Here is a 21,589-nt window from a genome sequence, read left to right on the forward strand (position 1 = left end):
AGCTTTCATAGTAACTTACACCTTTTTAGTTACACACTTTTGTAGTAAGTTACACATTTGAGTAACATGTTTTTGTAGTAACTTACACTTTTGAGTAACTTACCCTTTTGTAGTGACTTACACTTTTGAGTTACTTACACTTTTGTAGTGACTTAAACTTTTGAGTCCCTCAGGCTTTTATAGCAACATATTTTTGTAAGAACTTATACTGTTGTAGTAACTTACACTCTTGAGTAACTTGAAACTTTTGTACTAACATACTTTTGGGTAGCTTACACTTTTGTATTAACTGGCACTTTTGAGTAACTTACACTTCTGTAGTAACTTACACCTTTGAGAAATTCACACTCCTAAATAACCTACACTTTATGGGAATTTACATTTCTGTAGTAACTTACACAGTTGTAGTAATGTATTTAAGTAGCTTACACTTTTGTAATAATGTTCACTTTCAAATAACTTTTGAGAAACACACTTCTATAGTAACTTACATTTTTGAAGAACTAACAGGAACTTACACTGTTGTAGTAACTTAAACTCATGAGTAACTTGGACTTTTGCAATAACGTACACTTTTGAAACATTTATACTTTTGTAGTTACTGGTACTTTTGAGCAAAAAGCTTCTATAGTGACTTACATTTTTGAGTAATTCACACTCTTGAATAACTTACACTTTTTTAGTAACCTACACTGTTGTAGTAACTTATGGCTTTGTAGTAACTTACCTCGGAGTAATTTACACTTTTGTAGTAACTTATACATCTGAGTAACACACTCTTGTAGTAACTCACACTTTTGTAGTAACTGATACTTTTGAGTGACTTACACTTTTGTAATATCTTACATTTTGAAGTAACTTATACGTTTGTAGTAACTTCCACTTTTATGTAACTTACTCTTTTGTAGTAACACACCTTTGAGTAACTTACACTTTTGTAATAACTTAAACATTTGAGTAACACACTTTTATAGCAACTTACATCTTTGTAGTAACACACATTTGTAGTAACTTACACTTTTGAGTGACACATTTTTGTAGCAACGTACACTTTTGAGTAACTTACCCTTTTGTAGTGACTCACACTTTTGAGTAAAGTACACTTTTGTAGGAACTTACACTGTTCTAGTAACTTACACCTTTGAGTAATGTACATTTTTGTAGTAACATACACTTTTGAGTGACTTACACTTTTGTAGTAACTTAAACTTTTTAGTAACATACACTTTTATATTTTTGTAAGAACTTACACTGTTGTAGAAACTTACACTCTTGAGTAACTTTAATGTTTGTAGTAACTTATACTTTTGGGTAGCTTACACTTTTGTATTAACTGGCACTTTTGAGTAACTTACATTTTTGTAGTAACTTGAACTTTGGAGTAACTTACCCTTTTTAACTTACATTTTTGTAGGGAGTTACACTGTTGTAGTAACTTACACTCTTGAACAAATTACACTTTTGTAATAACTTACACTTTAATTAACTTACACGTTTATAGTAACTTACACTTGGAGTAACTTACAGTTTTGTTGTAACTTAAACTTTTGAGTAACTTACACTTTTATAGTAACTTACACTTTTGTCAGAACTTACACTGCTGTAGTAACTTACACCTTTGAGTAACATAGACTTTCATAGCAACTTACACTTTTGAGTAATTACACTTTTGTAGTAACCAGCACTTTTGAGTAACACACTTTTTAATAACTTACACTTCTGAGTAATTCACACTCCAGAGTAACTTACACTTTTATAGAAACTTACCGTGTTGTAGTAACTTACACTTCTGAGTAATTTACACTTTTATAGTAATGTCAGTGGGTGACCAGATGTAGTGCTGGACTTACTATTGTTTTTTTAGTAGTAACTTACACTCAGAGTTTGTGAATACTGAAAAGTAGTAAGCTCACCAAAAAGCGTAAACGTACTCAAAAGTGAAAGCTAGTTTATGAATCTCTGTAGCAGAAGCTTTAACCATCTGAGGTGTCACATCAGCTTTAGTAACTGTGACCCTCTTATCGACTTCCTACACATGATGTGCTATGAAATCCCAGAAACAATTGTTACAGCACTGCAATGTGACCTGCAGCTCACAGGCACACCCCTGCAGCTAGTGCATGAACCTGGTAACCTATGACTCTACCAGCTTTGTAGAGATGCCTCACCTGTGACACCTTGAGCCCCGCCCGGTCATGATTCACCTTCAGAAACTGCGAAGTTTGGCGTTTCCAAGATTTTGTTTCACAAGAAGCTCCGATGCCTCAGGCTTAAGTAGGACAAACTGCAGCACACCCCAGAAACTGGGCCCTTCACGCACCCCAAGAACACGAGCAATGAAACTGTGTGAGCACCTGACTGCAGGGCTAGTATGGGGGTGGAGGGTGCTGAGCCTGGCTGACCCAATATGGCCCTGACAGTGGGCGGCCAAGATGATGTACATGACCATAGGGGTGGTGGGGGGAGGGGCCATAAGATGCTCCAGGGGTGCCTGAGAGAGTGGGGTGCTGTGAGTGAGGAGAATCAGGGACCTAGGAGGCTCCCGGGGTGCCCGAGAGAGCGGGGTGCTGAGAGTGAGGGGAAGCAAGACTCCAGAGGTACCTGAGAGAGCGGGGTGCTGTGAGTGAGGGGACGCAGGGGCCTGGGAGACTCCAGGGGTACCTGAGAGAGCGGGGTGCTGTGAGTGAGGGGACGCAGGGGCCTGGGAGACTCCAGGGGTACCTGAGAGAGCGGGGTGCTGTGAGTGAGGGGACGCAGGGGCCTGGGAGACTCCAGGGGTACCTGAGAGAGCGGGGTGCTGGGAGGGGACGCAGGGGCCTGGGAGGCTCCAGGGGTGCCTGAGAGAGCGGGGTGCTGGGAGGGGACGCAGGGGCCTGGGAGACTCCAGGGGTACCTGAGAGAGCGGGGTGCTGGGAGGGGACGCAGGGGCCTGGGAGGATCCAGGGGTGCCTGAGAGAGCGAGGTGCTGTGAGTGAGGGGAAGCAGGGGCCTGGGAGGCTCCAGGGGTACCTGAGAGAGCGGGGTGCTGTGAGTGAGGGGAAGCAGGGGCCATAAGATGCTCCAGGGGTACCTGAGAGAGCGGGGTGCTGTGAGTGAGGGGACGCAGGGGCCTGGGAGACTCCAGGGGTACCTGAGAGAGCGGGGTGCTGTGAGGGGACGCAGGGGCTTGGGAGGCTCCAGGGGTGCCTGAGAGAGTGGGGTGCTGTGAGTGAGGGGACGCAGGGGCCTGGGAGACTCCAGGGGTGCCTGAGAGAGCGGGGTGCTGTGAGTGAGGGGACGCAGGGGCCATAAGATGCTCCAGGGGTACCTGAGAGAGCGGGGTGCTGTGAGTGAGGGGACGCAGGGGCCTGGGAGACTCCAGGGGTACCTGAGAGAGCGGGGTGCTGTGAGGGGACGCAGGGGCCTGGGAGGCTCCAGGGGTGCCTGAGAGAGTGGGGTGCTGTGGGTGAGGGGACGCAGGGGCCTGGGAGACTCCAGGGGTGCCTGAGAGAGCGGGGTGCTGTGAGTGAGGGGAAGAAGGAGGCCTAAGAGACTCCAGGGGTGCCTGAGAGAGCGGGGTGCTGTGAGTGAGGGGAAGAAGGAGGCCTAAGAGACTCCAGGGGTGCCTGAGAGAGTGGGGTGCAGTGAGTGAGGGGACGCAGGGGCCTGGGAGGTTCCAGGGGTGCCTGAGAGAGTGGGGTGCTGTGAGTGAGGGGACGCAGGGGCCTGGGAGGATCCAGGGGTGCCTGAGAGAGCGGGGTGCTGTGAGTGAGGGGACGCAGGGGCCTGGGAGGCTCCAGGGGTGCCTGAGAGAGCGGGGTGCTGTGAGGGGACGCAGGGGCCTGGGAGGCTCCAGGGGTGCCTGAGAGAGTGGGGTGCTGTGAGTGAGGGGACGCAGGGGCCTGGGAGACTCCAGTTGTACCTGAGAGAGCGGGGTGCTGTGAGTGAGGGGACGCAGGGGCCTGGGAGGCTCCAGGGGTGCCTGAGAGAGCGGGGTGCTGTGAGTGAGGGGACGCAGGGGCCTGGGAGGCTCCAGGGGTGCCTGAGAGAGCGGGGTGCTGTGAGTGAGGGGACGCAGGGGCCTGGGAGACTCCAGGGGTGCCTGAGAGAGCGGGGTGCAGTGAGTGAGGGAAAGCAGGGGCCTGGCAGGCTCCAGGGGTGCCTGAGAGAGCGGGGTGCTGTGAGTGAGGGGACGCAGGGGCCTGGGAGACTCCAGGGGTACCTGAGAGAGCGGGGTGCTGTGAGTGAGGGGACGCAGGGGCCTGGGAGGCTCCAGGGGTGCCTGAGAGAGCGGGGTGCTGTGAGTGAGGGGACGCAGGGGCCTGGGAGACTCCAGGGGTGCCTGAGAGAGCGGGGTGCAGTGAGTGAGGGGAAGCAGGGGCCTGGCAGGCTCCAGGGGTGCCTGAGAGAGCGGGGTGCAGTGAGTGAGGGGACGCAGGGGCCTGGGAGACTCCAGGGGTACCTGAGAGAGCGGGGTGCTGTGAGTGAGGGGACGCAGGGGCCTGGGAGGCTCCAGGGGTGCCTGAGAGAGCGGGGTGCAGTGAGTGAGGGGACGCAGGGGCCTGGGAGACTCCAGGGGTACCTGAGAGAGCGGGGTGCTGTGAGTGAGGGGACGCAGGGGCCTGGGAGGCTCCAGGGGTGCCTGAGAGAGCGGGGTGCAGTGAGTGAGGGGAAGCAGGGGCCTGGCAGGCTCCAGGGGTGCCTGAGAGAGCGGGGTGCAGTGAGTGAGGGGACGCAGGGGCCTGGGAGACTCCAGGGGTACCTGAGAGAGCGGGGTGCTGTGAGTGAGGGGACGCAGGGGCCTGGGAGGCTCCAGGGGTGCCTGAGAGAGCGGGGTGCTGTGAGTGAGGGGAAGCAGGGGCCTGGCAGGCTCCAGGGGTGCCTGAGAGAGCGGGGTGCAGTGAGTGAGGGGACGCAGGGGCCTGGGAGACTCCAGGGGTACCTGAGAGAGCGGGGTGCTGTGAGTGAGGGGACGCAGGGGCCTGGGAGACTCCAGGGGTGCCTGAGAGAGCGGGGTGCTGTGAGTGAGGGGACGCAGGGGCCTGGGAGACTCCAGGGGTGCCTGAGAGAGCGGGGTGCTATGAGTAGGGTGACCACCTGTCCGTAATTTCGCCCTGCTGTCCGTTGTCTGTGATGAAAGCCTTAACCGTCGGCATTTGTCCGTAATTTCAGCCTTTCACCTAAAGGGCATCGGAGGCAGGGCGAAATTACTGGCAGAGGAGTTTCCCCAGCTGGACTGAAAGGCAGGGGGTCTCCTGTGCTCTGAGAGAGGGGCTCTGAGGGAGGGGCGGGCAGATAAGAATCAGACCTTCTTGCCAGGGGGTCTCCTTCCCTAAAGACATGCAAATATGCCCAACTGGTAAATCTGCAAATACAAAGGGGCTTGAAAACCTGCATTGACTTTACTAAAAGGAGTCACTTGACGTTTTCTGGTGGCAAAAATATTTCTTTTAGAGAGGTTTTGTAATGGTGTTCCAAAGTGAGCTGTGGAGTGTGTAGTTTTAATGGAGTGTTATAAAAAGTTTTGGTACTAAGTATAAACTGTATATTATTTAAATCTGTATTTGAGAAGCACTTTTTTTTATTTAATCGAAATTTATTTGCGCATTTTGTAGCAGCCTTTATTATGATGTATTTTGTATTTTTCACAGTTCTTTCAGGTACTTCGGTACCTCATAGTACTAACAAACATTGGCAAAGCCAATAGGTCTCATCTACGAAAGAGTTATTGGCTTTGCTAGTGTGTTTTAGCCATTAGCCATGTTATACACCAGAGTAGCTGCTGTTCAGCATGGCTTAAAGTTAGTAGCATAATTGTGTGGAGTGGAGTAGAGTGGCATAGGAGCAGTGGCGTAGAGCCCAGTGGTGCAAAGTACAGTGCAGTGGGGTACAGTGCAGTTGTTTAGAGTGCGTTAGCGTAGAGTGCAGTTGTTTAGAGTGCAGTGGCATGGAGTGGCGTGGGACAGAGTAGAGTGGCATAGAGTGCAGTGGAGTAGAGTGGCATACAATGGAGTAGCAGAGAGAGCAGTAGTGTTTAGTGGTGCAGTGGCATAGATTGCAGAGTAGACTCATGTTGCAGGGAGTGCAGTGGAATAGTGTAGAGTGGTGCAGAGTAGGGAAACGTGCTGTAGAGTGGAGTGATGCAGAGTAGAGTGGCATAGAGTGCAGTGGCATAGAATGCAGTAGTACATAGTACATTGGTGTATAGTACGGTGGTGGAGAGTGCAACGCTGCAGAGTAGAGTGTCAGTGCAGTGATGTAGAGTAGAGTAGAGTGGCACAGAGAGCAGTGGCGTAGAGTACAGTGGTACACAGTACAGGGCAGTGACGTACAGTGCAGTTGTTTAGAGTGCATTGGTGCAGAGTGAAGTGGCATAGAGTGGCCCGGGGTAGAGTTACATAGAGTGCAGTGGAGTAGAGTGGCATACAATAGAGTTGCAGAGAGTGCAGTAATAAAGGATGGTGCAGTGTCAGAGTGCAGAGTAGACTCATGTGGCATAGAGTGTAGTGGTGTAGAGTGGTGCAGAGTGGAGTATTGTAGAGTGGTGTAGAGTAGAGTAGAGTGCCTAGAGTGCAGTGGCATAGAGAAGAGTGGTGTAGAGTGCAGAGTTGCAGAGTAGCGCGTCAGTGCAGTGGTGTAGAGTGGTACAGAGAACAGTGGCGTAGAGTACAGTGGTGCAGAGTAAAGGGCAGTGGCATACAGTGCAGCTGTTTAGAGTGCACTGGTGTAGAGTGCAGTTGCATAGAGTGGCATTGGGCAGAGTAGAGTGGCATAGAATGCAGTGGAATAGAGTATATCGGTGCAGAGTGCAGTAGTACAGAGCAGAGTGGTGTAGAGTATAGTGGCGGCCAGTGCAGTGTTGCAAAGTGTCACCCTTGCAGTGGTGTAGAGTGCATTGAACTAGAGTGCACTGGTCAGAGTGGTATAGAGTACAGTGGCGTTGAATAGGTTGTTTCAGAGTAGAGTGCAGTTGCATAGAGTAGAGAGGTGCAGGGTAGAGTGCAGTGGCATAGAATGCAGTGGCACAGAGTGCAGTGGCATAAAGTAGATTATTTCACAGTAGAGTGAGGTGGCTTAGAGTGGAGAAGTGCAGGTTAGAGTGGAGTTGCATAAAGTGGCATAGAGTGTGATGGCATAGAGTAAAGTAGTGTAGAGTGCAGTGGCATAGAGTGCAGAGGTGCAGAGTAGATTATAGTGATGTACAGTGTATTGATGTAGAGTGCAGTGGCATAAAGTAGATTATTTCACAGTAGAGTGAGGTGGCCTAGAGTGGAGAGGTACAGGGTACAGTGGAGTTGCATAAAGTGGCATCGAGTGTGATGGCATAGGGTAAAGTAGTGTAGAGTGCCGTGGCATAGAGTGCAGAGGTGCAGAGTAGATTAGAATGATGTACAGTATATTGATGTAGAGTGCAGGGGCATAGAGTTGAGTGTTACAGAGTAAAGTGCATTAGCATAGAGTGTATTAGCTTAGAGTGCAGTGGCGTACAGTGCAGTGTTGCAGAGTGGCAGAGAGTGGAGTTGTGCGGATTAGATTGGTGTTGCCTAGACTGGAGTGGTATGGCGTGCAGACGAGCAGAGTGCAGTGGTGTAGAGAGGCATAAAGTGCAGTGGCATAGAGTAGAGTGGTACAGAGGAGAGAAGCATAGTGTGAAGTAGCATAGAGAGCAGTGGCATAATGTGGAGTGGTTCCGAATGGAGAAGAGTGCAGTGGCATGGAGTCGAGTAAAGTAGAGTGATACAGACTAGGGTGCAGTGGCGTGTAGTGGTGCAGAGCAGAGTGGAGTGCAGTATGGATGGTGTGCTAACACACTGCCATTACAGACACCTTTTTGATTGAAATGACCATTACATTTGCACAGATATACAGTTTTTCAAATCAAACTATACTGTGCACAGACGAGGATGTGTGGAAATTGCATCACCTAATGCAATGATTTGTTTTAATCATGTAAAGGTATTTGTTTCCAGCACAGTTCAGAATTAACAAAAATGTGCTTGATTTGTACTTCTAATTCTGATATATTCTGAGGTTTATTTAAATGTTGTCAGGTGATAGAAATAACTCTTTCCTAACCCCAGTATCCAGCAAGATTGTCGTATACATCTTCTCACTTTGAAGTCAGAGAAAGGAAAGTAAACACTAAGGGGGTTATTCTAACTTCGGAGGAGTGTTAATCCGTCCCAAAAGTGACGGTAAAGTGACGGATATACCACCAGCCGTATTACGAGTTCCATAGGATATAATGGACTCGTAATACGGCTGGTGGTAAATCCGTCACTTTTCCGTCACTTTTGGGACGGATTAACACCTCCTCCAAAGTTAGAATAACCCCCTAAGTTCCCACCGAAGACAGAGCCTGACATTTGACTGTGTTCTTTGAATGCACAGCAAATATGATAAGGTAAGAACAAGATTTACAGGCCTTTTTACAGAAAGGGAGCACTCAGCAGGATACTGTAAATAAGGTTTTGACAAGGGAAGGGACGAATTCAAGCTGCATAGCCTAAAACAAATAAAGCCAGCAAATTGAAAGCAACAAATTGTGAGTTACAAACCACAAGGCCAATGGCAAGCAACGGGCAGAATGCATTCACAAGGAAGCACTATGAATTTACTTAAAGTGACAGCTGTGGGATACTTTGTTGGGAAAGTCCAGTATTTTAGTCCATATCTTGCAGAGGTTTGGTATATCAATCACCTAGGTAGTATGACAAGAAGACCTGGAGTGGTTTCCATGTTGCAGGATAGGTCTGTACACCCATTCCATCAGTTTGCCACCATTTCCTATGGTACAGAGCTTCTGGCACACCTCTTGTAGGGTTAGTGCTAGGTAGCAGACATGAAATAGTGCATGTAATGATTATTTAAGGTGGTTGTAAGTAAGGAGTTGACCGGGGTGAAGATGGTAGTCTGCCACAAGGGTTTGGAAATTTAGTGGCTCACTGTTCAGAAAAAAAGTCCCCAATTTTAAGACACCTGCAACATGCCACTGATGGAGTTGCTCTGAGCACAGCCATCCTGTACGAGTGGGAAGGCTTAGCAAAGGTAGTACAGGAGCACAGGGTTTCTTCGTGTCAATGACACTGTGGACAGGTTCACAGAGGTTTACAGGTTCTGGCAAGGCAAGAGAAAGCCATGCATGATAACCCCGGATGGTGATCCATAGAATGGTCAGTAGGAAACGATGAGCAGTGCATTAAGCCCTCCTTAAAAGTCTTTACTGGTAAACCCCATCTCATGCAGGGAGGTGGGCAGAAAGCCAGTGAGCCACCCATTGGACCTGTGCAGCTGAATAATAGCATTCTAAGTCCAGAAGACCTAATCCACCCGCAGTCACGGGTAGCTTTAGAGTGGAAAGAGCTCCCGATGGCGCCGCAGCGACCAAATCAGATGTGTGGCCTGTCTGAAGAAGGATGACCAGGGGAAGGTTTGCAAAATAATACTATCATTGGGGTAGCACACCATCTTCGCTAGTGCCACATGGCCTTTACAGAAAGCAGAAGAGAAGACCCAAAAGCAAACTGGGCTTGGAGGGACCGTTCGCTCTGCCGAGATTTTCATCCTGGAAATCAGTGTAAGAATGGTAGATATTAATCATTAGGTATCAAAATGTAACTGCTTCCCAGTTCAATTTGAGATCTAATTGTATATAAAGGCAAAAACAGTGCCATATGTTAAAGAAACACCAATTAAAAATTAACATTTGTAAATTTTGTTTGTGCAATTTACATTCCAAATATTTTGAAGATTCTATGTGTACTTGACACTTAGGGATAACCCAGATCTCTAGTTTAGCTTTTGCTCAATTTCAAAACCATATAAAGACATGGACTAAGCGGGCAATTGCCTTGCACAACCTTACAAGGGGTCTGGCCCCTGCTCACCCTTCACAAGCACGAACAGCGAACCATTGCACCAGAAGAGTTTGCCAAGGTGGATGGGTGTTGATTGTTCAACCACTTGACAGTGCCCCTTCTGTTTCGCTCCTGTGTGCAGACAACTCCCCAGGTACCCAATACCTTCGAATAGTCCTGGTGGACCCTTCTTGTCTGATTGTAGGAATTGTCCCAACTTGTTCTTCTCTTCTTTATTTATCCAGTTTTTAGCAACAACCCTTTGAATTACTTGCCGTGGATCTCCCATTTGATCTCAATTTCATCCTCCTCTTTTATTCTCTTTGATTGGTAGTCCAGGCTCCCATTTCTGAGATAAATGTAGAGTCCCAAACATACACTCTAGGGCAGTGAGACTACAGACAAGTTAGGGGTACATCACATCCTGACATTAGGTGTGAGACTGTCGCCCACACCATCTGCCTCTTTAAAAACAAAATTAGGTTGAAAGTCCATGGGCGGTTGGGGTAAGCCAGATGTTTTTGTTCAATTTGTTTAAACTAGCATAAGGTTAATTACCTTAATATTTCTCAAACTGTTTGCCAGGGGTTTTAAAATGTTCAGAAACATAATCAAAATGTTGCTGTTACTTTCTCTTCAGGAAACACTGGGTAGATTTGGGTAGGGGCGATGGCCTTGCCGCAGTACTGAAGAGCATTAATTTACTACTGAACCAGGACGTAATGTGACACCTGAATGTGGCACACCAGGAGGCAATCACAAAAAGACAACAGTGAATAAATAGTGCTATGATAAAAAACAGTAAATAAATGCACTGACAACATAGTGAGGCATGGGCTCTCTTGCGTGTGTCTGTAAAACTGACGTTTGTTCTTGAATTTTTGTCCTGAATTTTGACCCTTTGTCCTGAATTTTTTTCCTGAATTTTGACCCTTTGTCCTGAATGTTTTACAGTCCTGTCCAGAATTAGCCTCAATTGCAGGTGGTCACCCTAGCTATGAGTGAGGGGAAGCAGGGGCCTAGGAGGCTCCAGGGGTGCCTGAGAGAGCGGGGTGCTGTGAGGGGACGCAGGGGCCTAGGAGGCTCCAGGGGTGCCTGAGAGAGTGGGGTGCTGTGAGTGAGGGGACGCAGGGGCCTGGGAGGCTCCAGGGGTGCCTGAGAGAGCGGGGTGCTGTGAGTGAGGGGACGCAGGGGGCTCTCAGAGGCTCCAGGGGTGCCTGAGAGAGTGGGGTGCTATGAGTGAGGGGAAGCAGGGGCCTAGGAGGCTCCAGGAGTGCCTGAGAGAGCGGGGTGCTGTGAGTGAGGGGACGCAGGGGGCTCTCAGAGGCTCCAGGGGTGCTTGAGAGAGCGGGGTGCTGTGAGTGAGGGGACGCAGGGGCCTAGGAGGCTCCAGGGGTGCCTGAGAGAGTGGGGTGCTGTGAGTGAGGGGACGCAGGGGGCTCTCAGAGGCCCCAGGGGTGCCTGAGAGAGTGGGGTTCTGTGAGTGAGGGGAAGCAGGGGCCTAGGAGGCTCCAGGGGTGCCTGAGAGAGCGGGGTGCTGTGAGGGGACGCAGGGGCCTGGGAGGCTCCAGGGGTGCCTGAGAGAGTGGGGTGCAGTGAGTGAGGGGACGCAGGGGCCTGGGAGGCTCCAGGGGTGCCTGAGAGAGCGGGGTGCTGTGAGGGGAAGCAGAGGCCTAGGGGGCTCCAGGGGTGCCTGAGAGAGTGGGGTGCTGTGAGTGAGAGGACGCAGGGGCCTGGGAGACTCCAGGGGTACCTGAGAGAGCGGGGTGCTGTGAGTGAGGTGAAGCAGGGGCCTAGGGGGCTCCAGGGGTGCCTGAGAGAGCGGGGTGCAGTGAGTGAGGGGACGCAGGGGCCTGGGAGGCTCCTGGGGTGCCTGAGAGAGCGGGGTGCTGTGAGTGAGGGGACGCAGGGGCCTGGGAGGCTCCAGGGGTGCCTGAGAGAGTGGGGTGCTGTGAGGGGACGCAGGGGCCTGGGAGGCTCCAGGGGTGCCTGAGAGAGCGGGGTGCTGTGAGTGAGGGGACGCAGGGGGCTCTCAGAGGCTCCAGGGGTGCCTGAGAGAGCGGGGTGCAGTGAGTGAGGGGACGCAGGGGCCTAGGAGGCGCCAGGGGTGCCTGAGAGAGCGGGGTGCTGTGAGTGAGGGGACGCAGGGGGCCTAAGAGACTCCAGGGGTGCCTGAGAGAGCGGGGTGCTGTGAGGGGACACAGGGGGCTCTCAGAGGCTCCAGGGGTGCCTGAGAGAGTGGGGTGCTGTGAGGGGACGCAGGGGCCTGGGAGTCTCCAGGGGTGCATGAGAGAGCAGGGTGCTGTGAGTGATGGGACGCAGGGGGCTCTCGGAGACTCCAGGGGTGCCTGAGAGAGCGGGGTGCAGTGAGTGAGGGGAAGCAGGAGCCTAGGAGGCTCCAGGGGTGCCTGAGAGAGCGGGCTGCAGTGAGTGAGGGGACGCAGGGGCCTGGGAGGCTCCAGGGGTGCCTGAGAGAGCGGGGTGCAGTGAGTGAGGGGACGCAGGGGCTTGGGAGGCTCCAGGGGTGCCTGAGAGAGCGGGGTGCTGTGAGTGAGGGGGCGCAGGGGGCTCTCAGAGGCCCCAGGGGTGCCTGAGAGAGTGGGGTTCTGTGAGTGAGGGGAAGCAAGGGCCTGGGAGACTCAAGGGGTGCCTGAGAGAGCGGGGTGGTGTGAGGGGACGCAGGGGCCTGGGAGGCTCCAGGGGTGCCTGAGAGAGTGGGGTGCTGTGAGTGAGAGGACACAGGGGCCTGGGAGACTCCAGGGGTGCCTGAGAGAGCGGGGTGCAGTGAGTGAGGGGAAGCAGGGGCCTGGGAGGCTCCAGGGGTGCCTGAGAGAGCGGGGTGCAGTGAGTGAGGGGAAGCAGGGGCCTGGCAGGCTCCAGGGGTGCCTGAGAGAGCGGGGTGCAGTGAGTGAGGGGAAGCAGGGGCCTAGGAGGCTCCAGGGGTGCCTGAGAGAGTGGGGTGCTATGAGTGAGGGGAAGCAGGGGCCTAGGAAACTCCAGGGGTGCCTGAGAGAGTGGGGTGTTGTGAGTGAGGGGACGCAGGGGGCTCTCAGAGGCTCCAGGGGTGCCTGAGAGAGCGGGGCCCTTCATCTCAAGCACCGCTCCGCTGGGCCCCGCCGTCTCAAGCACCGCTCCGCTGGGCCCTTCCTGCAAGCACTGCTCCGCTGGGCCCTTCATCTCAAGCACCGCTCCGCTGGGCCCTGCAGTCTCAAGCACCGCTCCGCTGGGCCCTTCCTGCAAGCACCGCTCCGCTGGGCCCTTCATCTCAAGCACCGCTCCGCTGGGCCCCGCCGTCACAAGCACCGCTCCGCTGGGCCCTTCCTGCAAGCACCGCTCCGCTGGGCCCTTCATCTCAAGCACCGCTCCGCTGGGCCCTTCATCTCAAGCACCGCTCCGCTGGGCCCCGCCGTCACAAGCACCGCTCCGCTGGGCCCTTCATCTCAAGCACCGCTCCGCTGGGCCCTTCATCTCAAGCACCGCTCCGCTGGGCCCCGCCGTCATAAGCACCGCTCTGCTGGGCCCTTCCTGCAAGCACCGCTCCGCTGGGCCCTTCATCTCAAGCACCGCTCCGCTGGGCCCCGCCGTCACAAGCACCGCTCCGCTGGGCCCTTCATCTCAAGCACCGCTCCGCTGGGCCCTGCCGTCACAAGCACCGCTCCGCTGGGCCCTTCCTGCAAGCACCGCTCCGCTGGGCCCTTCATCTCAAGCACCGCTCCGCTGGGCCCTTCATCTCAAGCACCGCTCCGCTGGGCCCTGCCGTCACAAGCACCGCTCCGCTGGGCCCTTCCTGCAAGCACCGCTCCGCTGGGCCCTTCATCTCAAGCACCGCTCCGCTGGGCCCTTCATCTCAAGCACCGCTCCGCTGGGCCCCGCCGTCTCAAGCAACACTGGCACAATGACAGTGCCGGATCTGGGTTGAGCTACTGTTCACGGTTCACTGTGCCCACCATGCCTCCTCCCTGACCAGTGGAGACTGTAATCCACCTGATGGACTGTATCTTTGCACTCCCCAGGATGGCACAGTGGGCAATCCACCCACTGTAGAGACTTGAGAGACTGTGGCTTTGCACTCCCCAGGATGGCACAGTGGGCAATCCACCCACTGTAGAGACTTGAGAGACTGTGGCTTTGCACTCCCCAGGATGGCACAGTGGGCATGGTGGCCCCTTCGTGGATCTGGCGTCGTGGACTCATGTGGCTGTGGTGCCCCCCCCTTCCCTTCCCCCTGAGGTGCCTGTAGTTTTGTCATCAGATGCCCCTGCAGTGTTCTCTCCAAAGGACTCAGGTCTCCTGTGTGGGCTTTGCCCTTGTGTTGAAACACTTTGGCCCACGGACACTTGGTATTTCGTTAGATGTACAGGACTAATTGACTCGGTTTATCCATAGCTATGTATATTGAATTGTTTTTTTAAAATTTATCTTGCTATTTGACCATGAGTTATCAGAGGCTATTTTGTACATAAATATTTTTTCAGAATTTCATAATGTCATTGCATTTTTCACAGGGGTTTGGGGGGGTTCACTGTGAGTTGTTGCTCTGCACTGGTGTGTGGATAGTTTTGGGGGAGGGGGTGGGGGTCGCATATGTGTGTGCCGTAACCTTTCCTCCTCCCCCCTCCCTTGTGTCGTAGGTGCAGTACTCACCGTTGTCGTCTGCGCCGGCGTTCGTACTCGTGGTAGATGAGCAGGTAGACGAGAGCAGGTAGGATGTTTAATTCGGGTTCCATGCTGTCCTCCTTCCTCGTGGAGTGCGTAGAGGTGAGCGTTTTCCCGTTCGTAGTCTGTTTCCGCCGTGTTTTATCGGCGGGGCTCCCGCCCCGGAAAAGGTGGCGGATTGGTGAGTTATGATACTGTGGGCGGTACATTGTCTGCCGCCTGCCTGTTGGCGGTGACCGCTGCGCTGTTTGTTTGTCCCGCCGTGGCGGTCGGAGTGTTAAAGTGGCGGGCTGTGTTGGCGGTTCCCGCCAGGGTCAGAATTCCATTTTTTTGACCGCCAGCCTGTTGGCGGGTTGGCCGCCACTTTATCACCGACCGCCAGGGTTAGAATCACCCCCTATGTGAGTGTTAGGGGCCAGAGGAACGCTAGAACTGTGTGAGGCATGCAGATCACTACGAGGGAGAAGGAGTATGTGATATCAGTCACTATCAGTCACTATGTGAGTGTGAGGGGCTTGAGCAGCGCTGTTACTGTATGAGGTATGCAGATGTCTGCGAGGGAGGAGTATGTGATATCAGTCACTATGTGAGTGTTAGGGGCTTGAGCAGCGCTGTTACTGTATGAGGTATGCAGATGTCTACGAGAGAGAAGGAGTATATGATATAGTCACTATGTGAATGTTAGGGCCGGAGCACCGCTAGAACTGTATGAGGTACGCAGATCTGTACGAGGAAGGAGTAAGTGATATCAGTCACTATGTGAATGTTGGGGGCCGGAGCAGCACGGTTACTGTATGAGGTATGCAGATTTCTATGAGGGAGGAGTATGTGAAATCAGTCACTATGTGAGTGTTAGGGTCCGGAGCAGAGCTAGAACTGTATGAGGTATGCAGATCTCTACGAGGGAGAAGGAGTATGTGATATCATTCACTATGTGAGTGTTAGGAGCAGGAGCAGCGCTGTTACTTTATGAAGTATGCAGATCTCTACGAGGGAGAAGGGGTATGTGATATCAGTCACTATGTGAATGTTAGAGCCGGAGCAGTGCTAGAACCGTATGAGGTATGCAGATCTCTACGAGGGAGAAGGAGTATGTGATATCAGCCACTATGTGAGTGTTAGGGGCCGGAGCAGCACGGTTACTGTAGTAGGTATGCAGATCTCTACGAGGGAGAAGGGGTATGTGACATCAGTCACTATCAGTCACTATGTGAGTGTGAGGGGTCGAAGCAGCGCTGTTACTGTATGAGGTATGCAGATGTCTATGAGGGAGAAAGAGTATGTGATATCAGTCACTATGTGAGTGTTAGGGGCCGGAGGAACGCTAGAACTGTGTGAGGCATGCAGATCTCTATGAGGGAGAAGGAGTATGTGATATCAGTCACTATCAGTCACGATGTGAGTGTGAGGGGCTTGAGCAACGCTGTTACTGTATGAGGTATGCAGATGTCTGCGAGGGAGGAGTATGTGATATCAGTCACTATGTGAGTGTTAGGGGCTTGAGCAGCGCTGTTACTGTATGAGGTATGCAGATGTCTACGAGAGAGAAGGAGTATGTGATATCAGTCACTATGTGAATGTTAGAGCCGGAGCAGCGCTAGAACTGTATGAGGTACGCAGATCTGTACGAGGAAGATGGAGTAAGTGATATCAGTCACTATGTGAATGTTAGGGGCCGGAGCAGCGCTGTTACTGTATGAGGTATGCAGATTTCTACGAGGGAGGAGTCTGAGATATCAGTCACTATGTGAGTGTTAGGGGCCGGAGCAGAGCTAGAACTGTATGAGGTATGCAGATCTCTACGAGGAAGAAGGAGTATGTGATATCATTCACTATGTGAGTGTTAGGAGCAGGAGCAGCGCTGTTACTTTATGAAGTATGCAGATCTCTACGAGGGAGAAGGGGTATGTGATATCAGTCACTATGTGAATGTTAGAGCCGGAGCAGTGCTAGAACTGTATGAGGTATGCAGATCTCTACGAGGGAGAAGGAGTATGTGATATCAGTCACTATCAGTCACTATGGGAGTGTTAGGGGCCGGAGCAGCGCTGGTACTGTAGGAGGTATGCAGATCTCTACGAGGGAGAAGGAGTATGTGACATCAGTCACTATGTGAATGTTAGGGGCAGGAGCAGCGCTGTTACTGTAAGAGGTATGCAGATCTCTATGAGGGAGGAGTATGTGATATCAGTCACTATGTGAGTATTAGGGGTCGGAGCAGCGCTAGAACTGTATGAGGTATGCAGATCTCTACGAGGGAGGAGTATGTGATATCAGTCACTATGTGAATGTTAGAGCCGGAGCAGCGCTAGAACTGTATGAGGTATGCAGATCTCTACGAGGGAGAAGGGGTATGTGATATCAGTCACAATCAGTCACTATGTGAGTGTTAGGGGCCGGATCAGCGCTGTTACTGTAAGAGGTATGCAGATCTCCACGAGGGAGAAGGGGTATGTGATATCAGTCACTATCAGTCACTATGTGAGTGTTAGGGGCTGGATCAGCGCTGTTACTGTATGTTGTACGCAGATCTCTACGCGGGAGAAGGGGTATGTGATATCAGTCACTATGTGAGTGTTAGGGGCAGGAGCAGCGCTGTTACTGTATGAAGTATGCAGATCTCTACGAGGGAGGAGTATGTGATATCAGTCACTATGTGAATGTTAGAGCCGGAGCAGCGCTAGAACTGTATGAGGTACGCAGTTCTGTACGAGGAAGAAGGAGTATGTGATATCAGTCACTATGTGAATGTTAGGGGCCGGAGCAGCGCTGTTACTGTATGAGGTATGCAGATCTCTACGAGGGAGAAGGAGTATGTGATATCAGTCACTATGTGAGTGTTAGGGGTCGGAGCAGTGCTAGAACTGTATGAGGTACGCAGATCTCTACGAGGGAGAAGGAGTATGTGATATCAGTCACTATGTGAATGTTAGGGGCAGAAGCAGCGCTGTTACTGTATGAGGTATGCAGATCTCTACGAAGGAGGAGTATGTGATATCAGTCACTATGTGAATGTTAGAGCCGGAGCAGAGCTAGAACTGTATGAGGTATGCAGATCTCTACGAGGGAGAAGGGGTATGTGATATCAGTCACAATCAGTCACTATGTGAGTGTTAGGGGCCGGAGCAGCGCTGTTACTGTAGGAGGTATGCAGATCTCTACGAGGGACAAGGAGTATGTGATATCAGTCACTATGTGAGTGTTAGGGGCAGGAGCAGTGCTGATACTGTATGAGTAATGCAGATCTCTACGAGGGAGAAGGAGTATGTGATATCAGTCACTATGGGAGTGTTAGGGGCCGGAGCAGCGCTGTTACTGTATGAAGTATGCAGATCTCTACGAGGGAGGAGTATGTGATATCAGTCACTATGTGAATGTTAGAGCCGGAGCAGCGCTAGAACTGTATGAGGTACGCAGATCTGTACGAGGAAGATGGAGTAAGTGATATCAGTCACTATGTGAATGTTAGGGGCAGAAGCAGCGCTGTTACTGTATGAGGTATGCAGATCTCTACGAAGGAGGAGTATGTGATATCAGTCACTATGTGAATGTTAGAGCCGGAGCAGAGCTAGAACTGTATGAGGTATGCAGATCTCTACGAGGGAGAAGGGGTATGTGATATCAGTCACAATCAGTCACTATGTGAGTGTTAGGGGCCGGAGCAGCGCTGTTACTGTAGGAGGTATGCAGATCTCTACGAGGGACAAGGAGTATGTGATATCAGTCACTATGTGAGGGTTAGGGGCAGGAGCAGTGCTGATACTGTATGAGTAATGCAGATCTCTACGAGGGAGAAGGAGTATGTGATATCAGTCACTATGGGAGTGTTAGGGGCCGGAGCAGCGCTGTTACTGTATGAAGTATGCAGATCTCTACGAGGGAGGAGTATGTGATATCAGTCACTATGTGAATGTTAGAGCCGGAGCAGCGCTAGAACTGTATGAGGTACGCAGATCTGTACGAGGAAGATGGAGTAAGTGATATCAGTCACTATGTGAATGTTAGGGGCCGGAGCAGCGCTGTTACTGTATGAGGTATGCAGATTTCTACGAGGGAGGAGTCTGAGATATCAGTCACTATGTGAGTGTTAGGGGCCGGAGCAGAGCTAGAACTGTATGAGGTATGCAGATCTCTACGAGGAAGAAGGAGTATGTGATATCATTCACTATTTGAGTGTTAGGAGCAGGAGCAGCGCTGTTACTTTATGAAGTATGCAGATCTCTACGAGGGAGAAGGGGTATGTGATATCAGTCACTATGTGAATGTTAGAGCCGGAGCAGTGCTAGAACTGTATGAGGTATGCAGATCTCTACGAGGGAGAAGGGGTATGTGACATCAGTCACTATCAGTCACTATGTGAGTGTGAGGGGTCGAAGCAGCGCTGTTACTGTATGAGGTATGCAGATGTCTATGAGGGAGAAAGAGTATGTGATATCAGTCACTATGTGAGTGTTAGGGGCCGGAGGAACGCTAGAACTGTGTGAGGCATGCAGATCTCTATGAGGGAGAAGGAGTATGTGATATCAGTCACTATCAGTCACGATGTGAGTGTGAGGGGCTTGAGCAGCGCTGTTACTGTATGAGGTATGCAGATGTCTGCGAGGGAGGAGTATGTGATATCAGTCACTATGTGAGTGTTAGGGGCTTGAGCAGCGCTGTTACTGTATGAGGTATGCAGATGTCTACGAGAGAGAAGGAGTATGTGATATCAGTCACTATGTGAATGTTAGAGCCGGAGCAGCGCTAGAACTGTATGAGGTACGCAGATCTGTACGAGGAAGATGGAGTAAGTGATATCAGTCACTATGTGAATGTTAGGGGCCGGAGCAGCGCTGTTACTGTATGAGGTATGCAGATTTCTACGAGGGAGGAGTCTGAGATATCAGTCACTATGTGAGTGTTAGGGGCCGGAGCAGAGCTAGAACTGTATGAGGTATGCAGATCTCTACGAGGAAGAAGGAGTATGTGATATCATTCACTATGTGAGTGTTAGGAGCAGGATCAGCGCTGTTACTTTATGAAGTATGCAGATCTCTACGAGGGAGAAGGGGTATGTGATATCAGTCACTATGTGAATGTTAGAGCCGGAGCAGTGCTAGAACTGTATGAGGTATGCAGATCTCTACGAGGGAGAAGGAGTATGTGATATCAGTCACTATCAGTCACTATGGGAGTGTTAGGGGCCGGAGCAGCGCTGGTACTGTAGGAGGTATGCAGATCTCTACGAGGGAGAAGGAGTATGTGACATCAGTCACTATGTGAATGTTAGGGGCAGGAGCAGCGCTGTTACTGTAAGAGGTATGCAGATCTCCATGAGGGAGGAGTATGTGATATCAGTCACTATGTGAGTATTAGGGGTCGGAGCAGCGCTAGAACTGTATGAGGTATGCAGATCTCTACGAGGGAGGAGTATGTGATATCAGTCACTATGTGAATGTTAGAGCCGGAGCAGCGCTAGAACTGTATGAGGTATGGAGATCTCTACGAGGGAGAAGGGGTATGTGATATCAGTCACAATCAGTCACTATGTGAGTGTTAGGGGCCGGATCAGCGCTGTTACTGTAAGAGGTATGCAGATCTCCACGAGGGAGAAGGGGTATGTGATATCAGTCACTATCAGTCACTATGTGAGTGTTAGGGGCTGGATCAGCGCTGTTACTGTATGTTGTACGCAGATCTCTACGCGGGAGAAGGGGTATGTGATATCAGTCACTATGTGAGTGTTAGGGGCAGGAGCAGCGCTGTTACTGTATGAAGTATGCAGATCTCTACGAGGGAGGAGTATGTGATATCAGTCACTATGTGAATGTTAGAGCCGGAGCAGCGCTAGAACTGTATGAGGTACGCAGTTCTGTACGAGGAAGAAGGAGTATGTGATATCAGTCACTATGTGAATGTTAGGGGCCGGAGCAGCGCTGTTACTGTATGAGGTATGCAGATCTCTACGAGGGAGAAGGAGTATGTGATATCAGTCACTATGTGAGTGTTAGGGGTCGGAGCAGTGCTAGAACTGTATGAGGTACGCAGATCTCTACGAGGGAGAAGGAGTATGTGATATCAGTCACTATGTGAATGTTAGGGGCAGAAGCAGCGCTGTTACTGTATGAGGTATGCAGATCTCTACGAAGGAGGAGTATGTGATATCAGTCACTATGTGAATGTTAGAGCCGGAGCAGAGCTAGAACTGTATGAGGTATGCAGATCTCTACGAGGGAGAAGGGGTATGTGATATCAGTCACAATCAGTCACTATGTGAGTGTTAGGGGCCGGAGCAGCGCTGTTACTGTAGGAGGTATGCAGATCTCTACGAGGGACAAGGAGTATGTGATATCAGTCACTATGTGAGTGTTAGGGGCAGGAGCAGTGCTGATACTGTATGAGTAATGCAGATCTCTACGAGGGAGAAGGAGTATGTGATATCAGTCACTATGGGAGTGTTAGGGGCCGGAGCAGCGCTGTTACTGTATGAAGTATGCAGATCTCTACGAGGGAGGAGTATGTGATATCAGTCACTATGTGAATGTTAGAGCCGGAGCAGCGCTAGAACTGTATGAGGTACGCAGATCTGTACGAGGAAGATGGAGTAAGTGATATCAGTCACTATGTGAATGTTAGGGGCCGGAGCAGCGCTGTTACTGTATGAGGTATGCAGATTTCTACGAGGGAGGAGTCTGAGATATCAGTCACTATGTGAGTGTTAGGGGCCGGAGCAGAGCTAGAACTGTATGAGGTATGCAGATCTCTACGAGGAAGAAGGAGTATGTGATATCATTCACTATGTGAGTGTTAGCAGCAGGAGCAGCGCTGTTACTTTATGAAGTATGCAGATCTCTACGAGGGAGAAGGGGTATGTGATATCAGTCACTATGTGAATGTTAGAGCCGGAGCAGTGCTAGAACTGTATGAGGTATGCAGATCTCTACGAGGGAGAAGGAGTATGTGATATCAGTCACTATCAGTCACTATGGGAGTGTTAGGGGCCGGAGCAGCGCTGGTACTGTAGGAGGTATGCAGATCTCTACGAGGGAGAAGGAGTATGTGACATCAGTCACTATGTGAATGTTAGGGGCAGGAGCAGCGCTGTTACTGTAAGAGGT

General features: G+C 51.1%; 1 protein-coding gene across 1 annotated transcript in view; it reads left to right on the forward strand.

Annotated features, from left to right (window-relative positions):
- LOC138301448 (uncharacterized) overlaps nucleotides 1-21,589 on the forward strand; it is a 115,970-nt gene that overhangs the window by 28,925 nt on the left and 65,456 nt on the right. The window lies entirely within an intron of this gene.

The sequence above is a fragment of the Pleurodeles waltl genome, chromosome 6 (genome assembly GCF_031143425.1).
Source record: "Pleurodeles waltl isolate 20211129_DDA chromosome 6, aPleWal1.hap1.20221129, whole genome shotgun sequence".
Taxonomy (NCBI): domain Eukaryota; kingdom Metazoa; phylum Chordata; class Amphibia; order Caudata; family Salamandridae; genus Pleurodeles; species Pleurodeles waltl.